This window comes from Myotis daubentonii, chromosome 12, assembly GCF_963259705.1.
Source record: "Myotis daubentonii chromosome 12, mMyoDau2.1, whole genome shotgun sequence".
Taxonomy (NCBI): domain Eukaryota; kingdom Metazoa; phylum Chordata; class Mammalia; order Chiroptera; family Vespertilionidae; genus Myotis; species Myotis daubentonii.
In genome coordinates, this window is record NC_081851.1 from 73535066 (window position 1) to 73547148 (window position 12083).

A 12083-nucleotide genomic window follows, 5' to 3' on the forward strand; every position below is an offset into this window, starting at 1 on the left:
GAGTTTCTCTAAATAACATTTTAGGAACATGATCTTATTCATGCTTCTGTATAATTCTCCCCTCTCTTTGTGTGGTTATAACAGGTTATTGTGCATCAGATAGGATAGATAGAACTATCCATGTCAGAGCTTAAAGAACAAAAATCAGAGTTGAATCTTTGTGTGCGAAAAAAGAAATATAGGGACATACGCATGGTCAAGGAGTGAACTCTTCCCCAGAGTGATTCCTCCCACATATTGATGATTATTTCTCAGGGAACCAAAAATTTTTGTGTTTTAATTATTTTTAGTAGAAATCTTTAAAACTTGCTCTGATTTTTTATTAGCAGATATGAATACAAATTAATATTCTGACCTGCTGAAAAACTATTGAGTAATTTATGTGGCCATTTTGTGCCACAAGAATATTCTGTGCTCTTGTAATGACAATATATTCTTGATTTTTATTTCTCTTTAAACAATGCAGTGATTTTTTTTTTCTTTCAGTGAATAAGACAAAGCCAAGAAGAAATTCTGAGTGTTGTGGAAAAGTTTTTGCTGTAAATCCATATTGCTTGAAAGATGGTCTGGAACCTCACAGGTAGCTGGTGAGATACAGTGCTAAGGGAAGGGACCTGGACTTTATGGGGAAGGGGAAGGGGGTAGAAACAGGGGTTACTCTGGAGTTTTGTTGGGGGTCCTGGAGTTAAACTCCAGGCTCTGGGGCATTCACCTGGAGAACATGTGCCAAAAACTTTTCTTTTTCCCTAACTTATATTCAAAAATTGAAGTTAAAGGGCAACTTTTTATGCATGGTATACAAAGTTAAAATAACACCTAAAACTCCTCTGTGTATGGATTTGTTTTCTCTCCAAATGGTCAGAGTTACTGAAAGAAACTTAGAAAGGAGGTTATTGGGGGTTCACAAGACCCTCTGGGAAGAACCTACTTAATCAGACCAGCCACTGGGACTTTGACAAAAACCAGTACAATGTTGTTACCTGACATCAGTGAGAAGGGACCCTGACTGGTTCCCAGGAGCTGCCTGTGTCACTATTAATGACAAACACCAGAATTTGTGGGGCATGGAAAGGCGGCCAGGCTGGTAATCAAGATGCTCAGCTCCTGGTCCAACTTCTGCTGTTTGTGTGACCTGGGATAACTCATTTAACTTCTCTGAGTCTGGTTCCTCATTTGTTTAATAAGGCTAATAATACCAATGCCTTAGAATCGCAGGTGGAGATACAAACCGAAGAGGTAATGGTTGTGAAAGAATTTTAAAAAGACTCCCAGGTGATTCTAATGTGCAGCAAAGGTTGAGAACCACTGTGTTAGAGCAATGATGGTCTTAGAGGACATCTCATTCAGTGCTCTCATTTTATGTACGGGAACCTGAAGGAGAGAGAGAGGCAGAGAAAGGGACTTGCCCAGGATCAAAGTTGGAACTAGGGGATCTGACTCCCCTTAGGGGCTTTTGTTCAATGTCTTATATAGAGAAGGCACCTTATCAATAATGTGTGAGTTCAAATGAAACAGCTTCAGATGATATGAAACAATGATATTCAAGGAGAATCAGGCGAGGGTGTCAAAAGAAGGCAATTGTGAGGCCATGCTGACTCTCTTGGCTCTTTCTGAAATCTGTTCACTTTCCAGATCATACAAGCTCCATCCCCGTAGGGAAGCACAGTGTTCAAGGTTCCTGTCTCATCTTCTAAGCTAACACCTGACTGTGAAGTTTTGGTACTCTCAGCACACAGGGCCTAGAGTAGCTGGTCACCTGGTCACTTATGAGCAGATCAATACCTGTTTCCCCATTTGGAGGAAGAGGATGTGCCTGAGGTCAGGCCGGCCTCTGAGAAGGACTGGCCTTTAGGTGAGGGTCCTGGTCCAGGAGGGGTCCATGTACATTGTGTATCTTTTTCCATAATAGTAAGGGCTCTGGAGAGCAAGGCTGGAATAATTTTCTGCTTATCCCAGGTTGGTTCTCCATAATGGACTTGTGGATAGCCTAGCCCCAGCCCCCAAGAGTCCCAGATTCAGGCATCTCAGAGACTGCTGTAAAATGTAATCAGCAGTTGCTTATTTTTGAGCTTTTATGGGTAGCCACTGGATGTTTCGAATGTTTGATGCTTTGAATTCAATTTTATATGGAAGCTTCTCCCCTTCCCCAACTCAGTAATACATCGGACTGGAAGCCTGCAATTGGAGGTGGGGTCTACAGTGGTCTTCTCTGTTTTTCATCTTATGCAACTTTTCCTCCTCTACCTGCCCCTAGTCTGCTCTGGTCTTCTAGGGTGAAGAGGATTGGTGAGGGAGAATTAGGGAGTGAAAAAGGTGCTGCTTGATGGGCCTGTCATAATCAAATATTACTGCCCTCTGGGTGTGTTGGGAGCTAGACACCCTTATATTGGGGATCAAGTGCTGTTCCCTGAACACGGATGATGTCCCTTCAAATTGGCCACTTACTACTGCAGATATCAATGCCCATCCTTTCTTGGGGTTATTCTGCTGCTCAGCTCCCAGGAGGACCTTTTTTCATAACACAAGTAACATTTTTCATAACACAATCTATACTGGTATCTTTCCACAATGTCCACGTGAAACCAAGGGAAACTCCGAAATTGAGCCATTTCCAGGGCAGCCGCCTATCCTTCCTCTGCTTTTAGGTAGCTACCCATCACTTCCTCTTTCTGCTGAGTTTTTTCAAGCTTGGAACCACACCCAGTCTCTGTGCCTTCAGACAGACCAGGCTTTCCAAACTGTAATCCTGAAGCCTCCCCCAGGTGAAGGGATGCACCCCCTCTCCCTTTCTCATGGAGTGTGCAGAGGGGTGCTGATAATGCTTACCATTTTTGTCAAAGAAATATCTTCCTTTAGATCTCTTCAACCTCAGAGATTTTTAGAGTGGATGTTGGGCTACGCATTGCAAGTATGATTTCGGAAACATTTCCTTTGCAAGTCCTGCATTGGTGGGCAGTTCATTTTATAATGTGCTACTAGGAAGAGCTCCATTTTAACTCCTGTTAACCTTCCATTTGAGGTGCAGACAAATCACAGCAGAGCCTGTCTTGTTTGCCTTGCAAAATAGATGTAGTGAATTTAAAAAGGGGTCATGGAAGGAAAGAAGCTTTGTAAACACAAACATCCTATAGAAATGTTGGGCGTTGCCCTGACCACTGTGGCTTGGTTGGCTCTTGCCCCAGACACCAAAGGGTTGCTGATTCTATTAGTATTCCTGGTCAGGGCACATGCCCGGGATGCTGGATTTGATCCTCAGTAGGGGATATGCAGGAGGCAGCTGATGTATGTTTCTCTCTCTCTCTCTCTCTCTCCCTTTCTCTTCCTCTCTTTCTAAATAAAATCAATTTAAAAAATCTTAAAAAAATAATAAATGAAATGTTGGGCATTATTCTTAACATCATGTAAGTAAAATATATATATATGTTTTTATCCTTTAAAACAGCCTGTGGATCGTGACCCCTTTGGCAGTCGAACAACCCTTTCACAGGGGTCGCCTAAGACCATCCTGCATATCAGATATTTACATTACGATTCATAACAGTAGCAACATTAGTTATGAAGTAGCAACGAAAATAATTTTATGGTTGGGTCATAACATGAGGAACTGTATTTAAAGGGCCAGAAGGTTGAGAACCACTGCTTTAAAATAAATTTGCTGTATCTTTAGTGGTATTGTTTAGCATTTTTAATCATTGAAGCAATTCATTAGAAACAGTGATTTCCAAGATCAACCACATTCAAACTACATGTATCTTTCTCTTTGAAAGAGAAACTTTGCTTTTACTAATGCCTGACTGTCTTTATGTCCGTGGAGTAGTGGTCTTCGATTACTCATAGACACAGACCAAGAATGTCTCACTGTAGCCTTTGGTATGAATTCTTGGTACCCCCAAAAGAGGAAATTTGCTTTTTTGCTGTTTGCAAAGGAATTCAAGACCTTTGTGGTCACTAAGAACTCATAAAAGCAATGATCCATTATGTAAAATGATCCCTGGGTCTAGTCTTCAGTAAGCCAGCGTCCAGTTTGGGAAATAAATATCAGAAACTGAGGCTTTGTGTTTGAGAGTATGTGGTGTTTGTTGGTAAATGGGATTTCTCCTGAAGTTGCCTTAACTTTTGCTATGCTTTCTCTATGGAAAAACATGAGAGTCTAAACAGGTTTATTTTATGCTTTAATATGCTAAACAACAACAATAACAAATAAACAAAAACAGGTAGGGCAAAAGCAGAGAATTGAATGTCTATTTCCAATTAAAACTTTATTTGAAGTTTTCAGTTGTAACCAAAGGATGCTGCATAGCACTGTATATATCCTTTTTACTTCTAACAGGTCTATAATATCTCTGGAGCAGGGAACCAAAATCTTGGGTCTTTCCTGACCTTCTAAATAATAATTTTCAGATACAAAATCATATCTTTTATCTTTTTTTGTTGTTGTATGTAAAGTCTAGATCAGTTGATCATGTGTGTGCTGTGAGTATGTATGGGTAGTGAAGGAGGGAGGGAGAGAATGGGGTGTAGGGTTAGTTCTACTTAAATGTTGGTACACAGAGTTTATTATGTGGCCCCCAATGTATTTAAGTCTGACATTTGGTCTTTCAACAAATATTTATTGTCTGACATGTTCTAGGAACTCTGATAGTTTCTGGGGCTACAGAGTTCATTAAACCCTGGTCCCTCAAGGGGCTTACATTGAAGTTGGATCTCTTTCAGGGTTTGGTATGGAGCACAGAGCTTGAAAATTATTCACTATAATACACATTTATTCTTTATGTGGTACCCAAACAATGAGACAATCTTTGTTTAAATATTTTTTAGAACTTTCATTTGAAAGTACTGTTCCATAAAACATTCCTGTGTATAGAAATCTTGGTTTTATGAGGAGTGGGAATTTTTTATGCAGATTTTCTTTATAAATTTGGAGTCACTGATGAAGTGGCAAGGGTGGGAAATTTAGTGGGTGGCAGGAAGATATACAAAACATCTTTGGAAGTTGCCAAAACCAATGTGAACAAGATGTTCGCTATCATAGCTTTCAGAATTTGGATCCATAAAAGTACTGTGGTTATGTCTAGGACCAAGAGGCATTGATTTTTATTTTACTGTAATATTGCAGATTGTGCCATTGGCAACATGACTTATCATACCATTCTTTTGGCAAGATGAAACAAGCTATGTCTGGTTCTACTTCATTCTGCAGTAGATTAACTCAGTTGCTGGGAGTTTAGGGCCAATGTACTTGGTTGTACTTCTGATTTCCAATTAAACATCAGTCACCTTCACAGGAAAGAAAGGGGTGAGGGGTTCTTCTTTGTCTGTAGATGCCACATAATGCCAGCTACCATAGCTACATTGTGTGGCCCTCAGAAGCCCTAGGGAGGGTGTGTGGTTGGTTTCTCCAATCACCTCTTCCAAAGGAATAATTCAACATATATTATACAATGATTTTATTAGTCTAGTTACCATAAGTTTGGTAAAGTGAACCTTGGAAGCATTGCCGAGTAATACCTACCAAAATGGAGCCCAGGTCAATAGGCAACTTTCATCAGTGAAGGTGAGCAAGTCTGGCCCCAAGGTCTAACTCTGCGTTGATTTTTTTCCCCCAAGATAAGGAGCCCTCATGCTTATACTGACAGAACTAATTCACTCTTCTGCAGAATATAGTGCTGGTTACTATTTAATTCTCATGTCCTAGGTATCCTGTATGAATTAGACCTCTTCACATGGAGGACAGAAAGGAAGTCTGCCCAAGAAGCAGACCCCTCATGTCTGCTTTTCTAAATATTACACAGAGTTGTGGACATGCCCTCAGGCATCATTTTTCTTAAGACTTCACAGTTTTTGCAATTGTCTTGGGTTGAGAAAATGACATTACTCAGCCACACCAGCTTCTTGCCAAGATGTTCCATAAAATGCATAATAAAGCAGCATTTTAAAAATTTTTATTAACTTTATTTTTATTGTTGATACTATTACAGATGTCTGCCCTTTGTCCACCCTGACCCAGCCCATGTCCCCCCCTTCCTCTGGCCATCATCACACTGTTGTCTGTGTCTATGGGTTGTGCATATGTGTTCCTTGGTTAATACCTTCACCTTCTTTCATCTAGTCACCCTCTTCCCACCTCTCTGACAGCTATTAGTCTGTTACATGTATCTGTGCCTCTGTTCTATTTTGTTTTTAAGTTTATTTTGTTCATTAGATTTCATATGTAAGTTTTATCTTTTCAAAGAACCAGCTCTTGGTTTCATTGACCTTTGTATTATTTTTCTTTAGCCTCTATGTTATTTATTTCCACGCTGATCTTTATTATTTCTTTCCTTCTACTTACTATGGGATTTGTTTGTTGTTCTTTTTCTGGTTCTTTTAGGTGTAAGGTTAGATTGTTCATTTGAGATTTTTGTTGCTTCTTGAAGTAGACCTGTAACACTAAGAACTTTCCTCTCAGGACCACTTCCATTGTATCCCATAGATTTTGGGTGGTTGTGTGGTTATTTTCATTTGTTCCATGTAAGTTTTGACTTCTTCCATGATCTCATTGTTAACCCATTTATTGTTTAATAACATGCTATTTAGTCTCCATGTGTTTGAATGCTTTTCAGTTGTTTTATTGTAGTTGATTTCTAGTTTCATGCCATTGTGATCTGAGAAGATGCTTGATGTGATTTCCATCTTCTTGAATTTGTTAAGTCAAATTTTGTGTCCTAACAAGTGGTGTTTGAGATTGTTCCATGTGCACTTGAGAAGGATGTATATTTGGGTTAGAGATGAGATGTTCTGTAAATGTCAATTACATCTATCCAATCCAGTGTGCCACTTAAGGTGGTTGTTGCCTTGTTTTTGTTTTGGTTTATTTTTGTTTGGAGGATCTATCCAATGATGACAGTGGGGTATTAAAATTCCTACTATGACTGTATTACTGTTGATCTCTCCCTTAAAGTCCACCAAGATTTTCTTTATATATTTAGGTGCTCCTATGTTGGTTGCATATATGCTAATAAGAGTTATACCCACTTGTTGGATTGATCCCTTTAGTATTAAGTAGGGACCTTCTTTGTCTCATTATAGCCTTTGTTTTAAAGTTTATTTTGTCAGATATAAATATTGCTACCCTAGCTTTTTTGTTTGTTTGTTTCTATTTGCATGGAATAATTTTTTTTTTTATCCATTCACTTTCAGTCTGTGTATATCTTTTGTTCTGAACTGGGTTTCTTGTAGACAGCATATATATATGGATCGTGTTCATTCAGTTACTCGATGTCTTTTGATTGAAGCATTTACATTTAAGGTTATTATTGATAGGTACTTATTTATTGTCATTTTAAAAATACCTCTCTATTTCTTCTTCCTCTTAAAGCATTTAAGATTTAACATTTCTTGCAATACTGGTTTGGTGGTAATGAACCCCTTTAGCCTTTTTTGTTTGTTTGTTTGGGAAACTCTTTATTTCACTGTCAATTTTAAATGATAACCTTCCTGGATAGAGTAGTCATGGGGCATGGAGAGGACCAGGATTCTTACCTGAAATTCCCACAGGAACCTGGATTTTCCAGGGAGAGCATTCACCTGAAGGCTACCTTCCCTGCAGAGGCAGAAGAATGGCTTTTTAAAGAAATCCTCACCTTATGATATGTTTTTATTAATTGAGAGGGGGTGTGGAGAGAGAGAGAGAGAGAGAGAGAGAGAGAGAGAGAGATCAATTGGCCTCCTCCCACGCATAACTGGACAAGGGATTGAACCCACAAGCTAGGTGTGTGCCCTTACCAGGAATGGAGCCCACAAACTTTTGATGTATGGGATGACATTCCAATGAACGGAGCCACCCTTCCAGGGCTAAGAATGACTTTTAAAATAAGTCATAAGCTACTTAAGCTGGGTGCTCTGCCTCTGTGGGCTCAGAATTCTCAGGGATCCAAGACAGGGGCCGCTCTGATATTTTTACCTTGAATTGCCACTTCTTGATCTCTTCAGAGTTTTATTTGACCATGTAAATGACAAAATGGGATTTCTTGGGGAAGTGGGAAGAATATTTTTAGAATGAAGGACATTAAAAAAATGAGACAACTACTGCAAGAGTTTGAAATTTGACAGGAGCAGACATTTTCCATCCCTCTCATGAAACTTTGCCCAATTCCTTGGACCTTTAAATACCACAGATAAGCTTCAGTTTCTGGCCAGCGGGGAGAGGGGCTCATGCAGAGCTCTGTGGAGGCTCAAAGTGACACCTGTGCGGGGGGCTGCCAGTGATTCTGGTTCTTCAGGCCCAGATTTCCTTCTCTGACCCTACTTAATTGGATGCTAACCATCTACTTGTAGGATTTGGCTTTAGAAAACCTCGTTTAAAATTCCAGCTTTAACCATTATTAGCTGTGTGACCTTCTATAGGTGAGTGCACCTCTCTGAGCCTCAGTTTCCTCATATGTAGAATCAGGAATGATACCATCTAAACTTCTGTGAGGCTTACTGTTTGTTGCATCGCAGCGTATTGCGGGTCAAGTGTAGTGAGGGATGCAGTGTGCAAATGGCAAGTCCGAGAGCCCAGTTCAGAGTGTGCTGGTTCAGTGAACAAGTAAAGGTTATGCAGTGACCAGACGTTTCCAGGGATTTTCCATAAGCTTCCAGGAAGAACATTGTTTAGTTGTTATTAAAGTTTTGGGAAATCACACGTAATAATTACAGCAGAGATTTGGTAACTCAGTCAGGAGTGGACATCAGATCTCCTGACCTTTTTTGCCCAGTGCTTTGTCCTTAGCAGCGTTCCACCTCTTCCAATGACAACTGCTCTTCAGCATATGGTATAGAGGCAGGGATTTGTGGTTTCTACTGTTCTTCTACAAATAGAATCTTTCTGATTCTCTTAATCTCCTGAAAGGTAGGCAGGAAAGCTGCTATTATTCCCATAGTATATTGAGTGAGCAGGCTCAGAAATGCTGAGTACTTTCCCCAAGAACACACTGCTAGTTAATGGAGAACTGCACCTGGAACCCAGTTCATTGACTCTGGAGTGTCCAGTGGTGGCCTTGAACTCCTGTGGACTCCAGCCTTCTGTGCTGATGTGTCAACAACCCACTTCTCAGGAGATGACGTCAACGAAGTTTGTCCAAGACAGCCCAGCCCACCCATGACTAAGCAACTGCCTGAGAGAACCTAGGGAAGCAGCATGAGGTGGGCTCCCCAGCAATGAACCCCTGCCCAGATGCCAGGGCTGGAGTTTGGACTCTCTCACCTGAGACTTGCCTTGCGAGCTCTGAGAGTATGTAGAACTTCTTGCTATATATTGCACAGGTCTTGGGATTGAGACTGATGATATTGTGGCAAAGCTAGAGTTTGAAAAAGGTTAAACCACTCTGAGCACAGCAGGGGCTTTTCATCAAATTCAGCTGCGGGAAACCCTGCAACAGGACCACATTGCTACTGAAAATGTCGTCAATCAGTCAACAAGTACTTCTGGAGACAGTAATGTGAGAATTCAACAAGATCACCTAAGTGACAAGTCAGGAAGGCAGCATGGTTCAGGGAAAAGACTGGGCTTTGGAGACATTCAGAAGTAGGTTTGAAGACTGGCCCTATTATTTCCGAGATGTATGAGTCCCACCAAACCTCTCAACATCACTGAGCCTCAGTTTACCCACCTACAGTTGGGAAAAAAATACCTACCTCTCCAGGTTTTTGGAAAAATACTTATTTCTTACTTTCTCTCCTTTGTCCAACATTTAAAAATTATAAAGTGATAAATCATTGATAGTTGTTAGTTCCTATACTTGGCATTGTACATGACAATGGGAAGGACAGGGAGGAGAGAGACATTAAAAGTGTTGACAATCTGATTGTTAAAAAAATGATAATATGTTGTTGTTATAATTTGCATTTCCCAAATCACTAGAGAAGATGAGCATTTTATGTTTGTTTATTGTCCATTTGTATTTCTTCTGTGAATTAACTGTTCTTATGTTTGATCTATTTTTATTTTTCTTGTTGATTTGTAGAAACTCTTTTTATATTATGTCATTCTCCCTCTCCTGAGCATTCAAGTTAATATACTAAAGGGTATTCTGGAGCAGTATTGCTCAGACTTTAATGGGTCTTCAGTATCACTTGGGGATCTTATTTGAACAGAGAATCTGATTCAGTGGGTGGGTCATGGAATGGGCCCAAGGATCTGCATTTCTAACAAACTCCCAGGGGCATCCAGTGCTGCTGGTCCACACCCCATACTTTGAGGAACAAAGTTTAGGATTTATGAGTTTTGTTTGGCAAGATTCCATCATGTGCAAGGAACAATGTGTGGTAGGCTTTTCTCTTGTTCAATAAAAGCACTAGGCACAACCGGATGAAAGTGATCTGTGTGAAAATTAGAAGGAAGGGGTACCTGTTGGGATGACTGCAGTCAAAGTCTTTCTAGGGAAGCTTATGGGGACTGATGTGAGGGTTGATGGGGGCTTCTGTCGGGGGGGGGGGGGGGAGAATGGCCTTTGTGTTTTGAGTTTAAGTCCCACCTCTGATTTAGCTTTAGGTCCCTTAGGCTTTCCATTTCCAGCTTGATAATAATAATAAAAACACAAGACCTGCTCTGATTATTACAGAAAGGTTTTGTGTTTGTTTTTTGTTTTTTAAAAATGAGAGGAGAATTACTGATACGCTTTGTGACCTGCAGCAAGCTAGAATACAGCAGCTATTGTACCTGTTCACGCAAAGCCCTGGAGTCTGAACAGCGGACCCAGAGCCCAGGAGTGTCCAGTCTGGCTCGTGTGCAGTGAAGGCACAGTGCTTGGCATACTCTCGTATCACTCCCCAGACTCTCGCTTAGACAACCCCTCTGCCTCACAGCTTGGATTCTCGTAAGTGTATCTGAGTCACTTTGGACTTGAATTTTACAGCAAGGCACCACTCCAGGATTATCTGTGGCAGGTAGCAGGTATTGAACTGTATGTCTGATTCTGAAGGTAGGTCATCATAGTCCAGCTATCTGGTCTCTCTCTCTCTCTCTCTCTCTCTCTCTCTCTCTCTCTCTCTCTCTCTCTCCTGAAATATGACTCCCCAATTACTATGGTAATTTTAACACAGCAGAATTTAGAGTATGTATTATTCGATTGTCTATGACAGACATTGGCTGGCTTTTTATGAAACGTGTTTCTTCTTTTTTCAGAACACACAGCTAGACAATATTCCTCAACTTTCTTCGTAGTTAGGTATCATTTAGGGCTGATGTTTTTAGGAAGCGAATTTAGCTTTTCTACTCCCTGGTCCCCTGTCTGCTGGCTAAACACAGAGGACTCCATGGTCCTAGCAGAGAACTAGCATGGCAGAAAGGTCATGCAAAGACCCACCGCCAGTCTCTACTGCCTGTTTTGGATTTTACATGAATGCATTATTTATGCATGTTGTGCTTAACACCTTGTGTATTTTTGGGCTTGTTCATTATAGTAGTTAGAATTACCTTAACTAATGCACTCTAATTTGGGAATATCATTGGGATACTTTCCGACTAATACCTAGCATAAACATTACAGTTCTTTGAGTAACCTCTTAAAGGATTATATAGGATAGATGAGTAAAAGAGAAAGGTGAGTTAGATAATCTGATGAGTATGGTCGGAGAGTCTTTAAGAGGCTGAGCATTTGAGATATGGGGAAACTTCGGGTTGTCCTTAATTGCCATACTTCATGAACTTTTATTCATAACTGTGAAGCTTAGAAATCAAGCAGTGAGAAAGAGTTCAATGCTCCCTGTGACTACCCCTGCCATCTCCCTTGAATTCCTTTCTTACCACTCAGGCCTAGAACAAGATGGCTATTCTTCAGAGAATGAAAGCTGAGTGAGTCCAGCAATGTTTCTGTTTGATGTTTTTGGCAGTGATGATGAAAATTCTAGACTGAAACGATACTATATGCAGTCTGGACCAATTGCCTTATTAAAGTAGAATGGATTTCCTCTCTTTTTGCTGTCTGGATCAATTCTTGGAGGAGTTAGAGAATTTGGTCTCTCAATTGAAGCAACATATTGTACTGATAACATGTGAAAGTAAGTCTGATTGGACTCACCAGGCCTTTCCAACTCACTGCTCATGTGAGCATTAGGAGGGC

The 12083-nt window shown here is 40.5% G+C and overlaps 1 long non-coding RNA gene across 1 annotated transcript in view; it reads left to right on the forward strand.

Moving 5' to 3' along the window:
• Nucleotides 1–420: 420 nt before the first annotated feature.
• LOC132213843 (uncharacterized) overlaps nt 421–12083 on the forward strand; it is a 155274-nt gene continuing 143611 nt past the window's right edge. Inside the window, exon 1 of the long non-coding RNA XR_009448078.1 lies at nt 421–587. This is a non-coding gene — a long non-coding RNA (uncharacterized LOC132213843). The remainder of the gene's footprint in view (nt 588–12083) is intronic.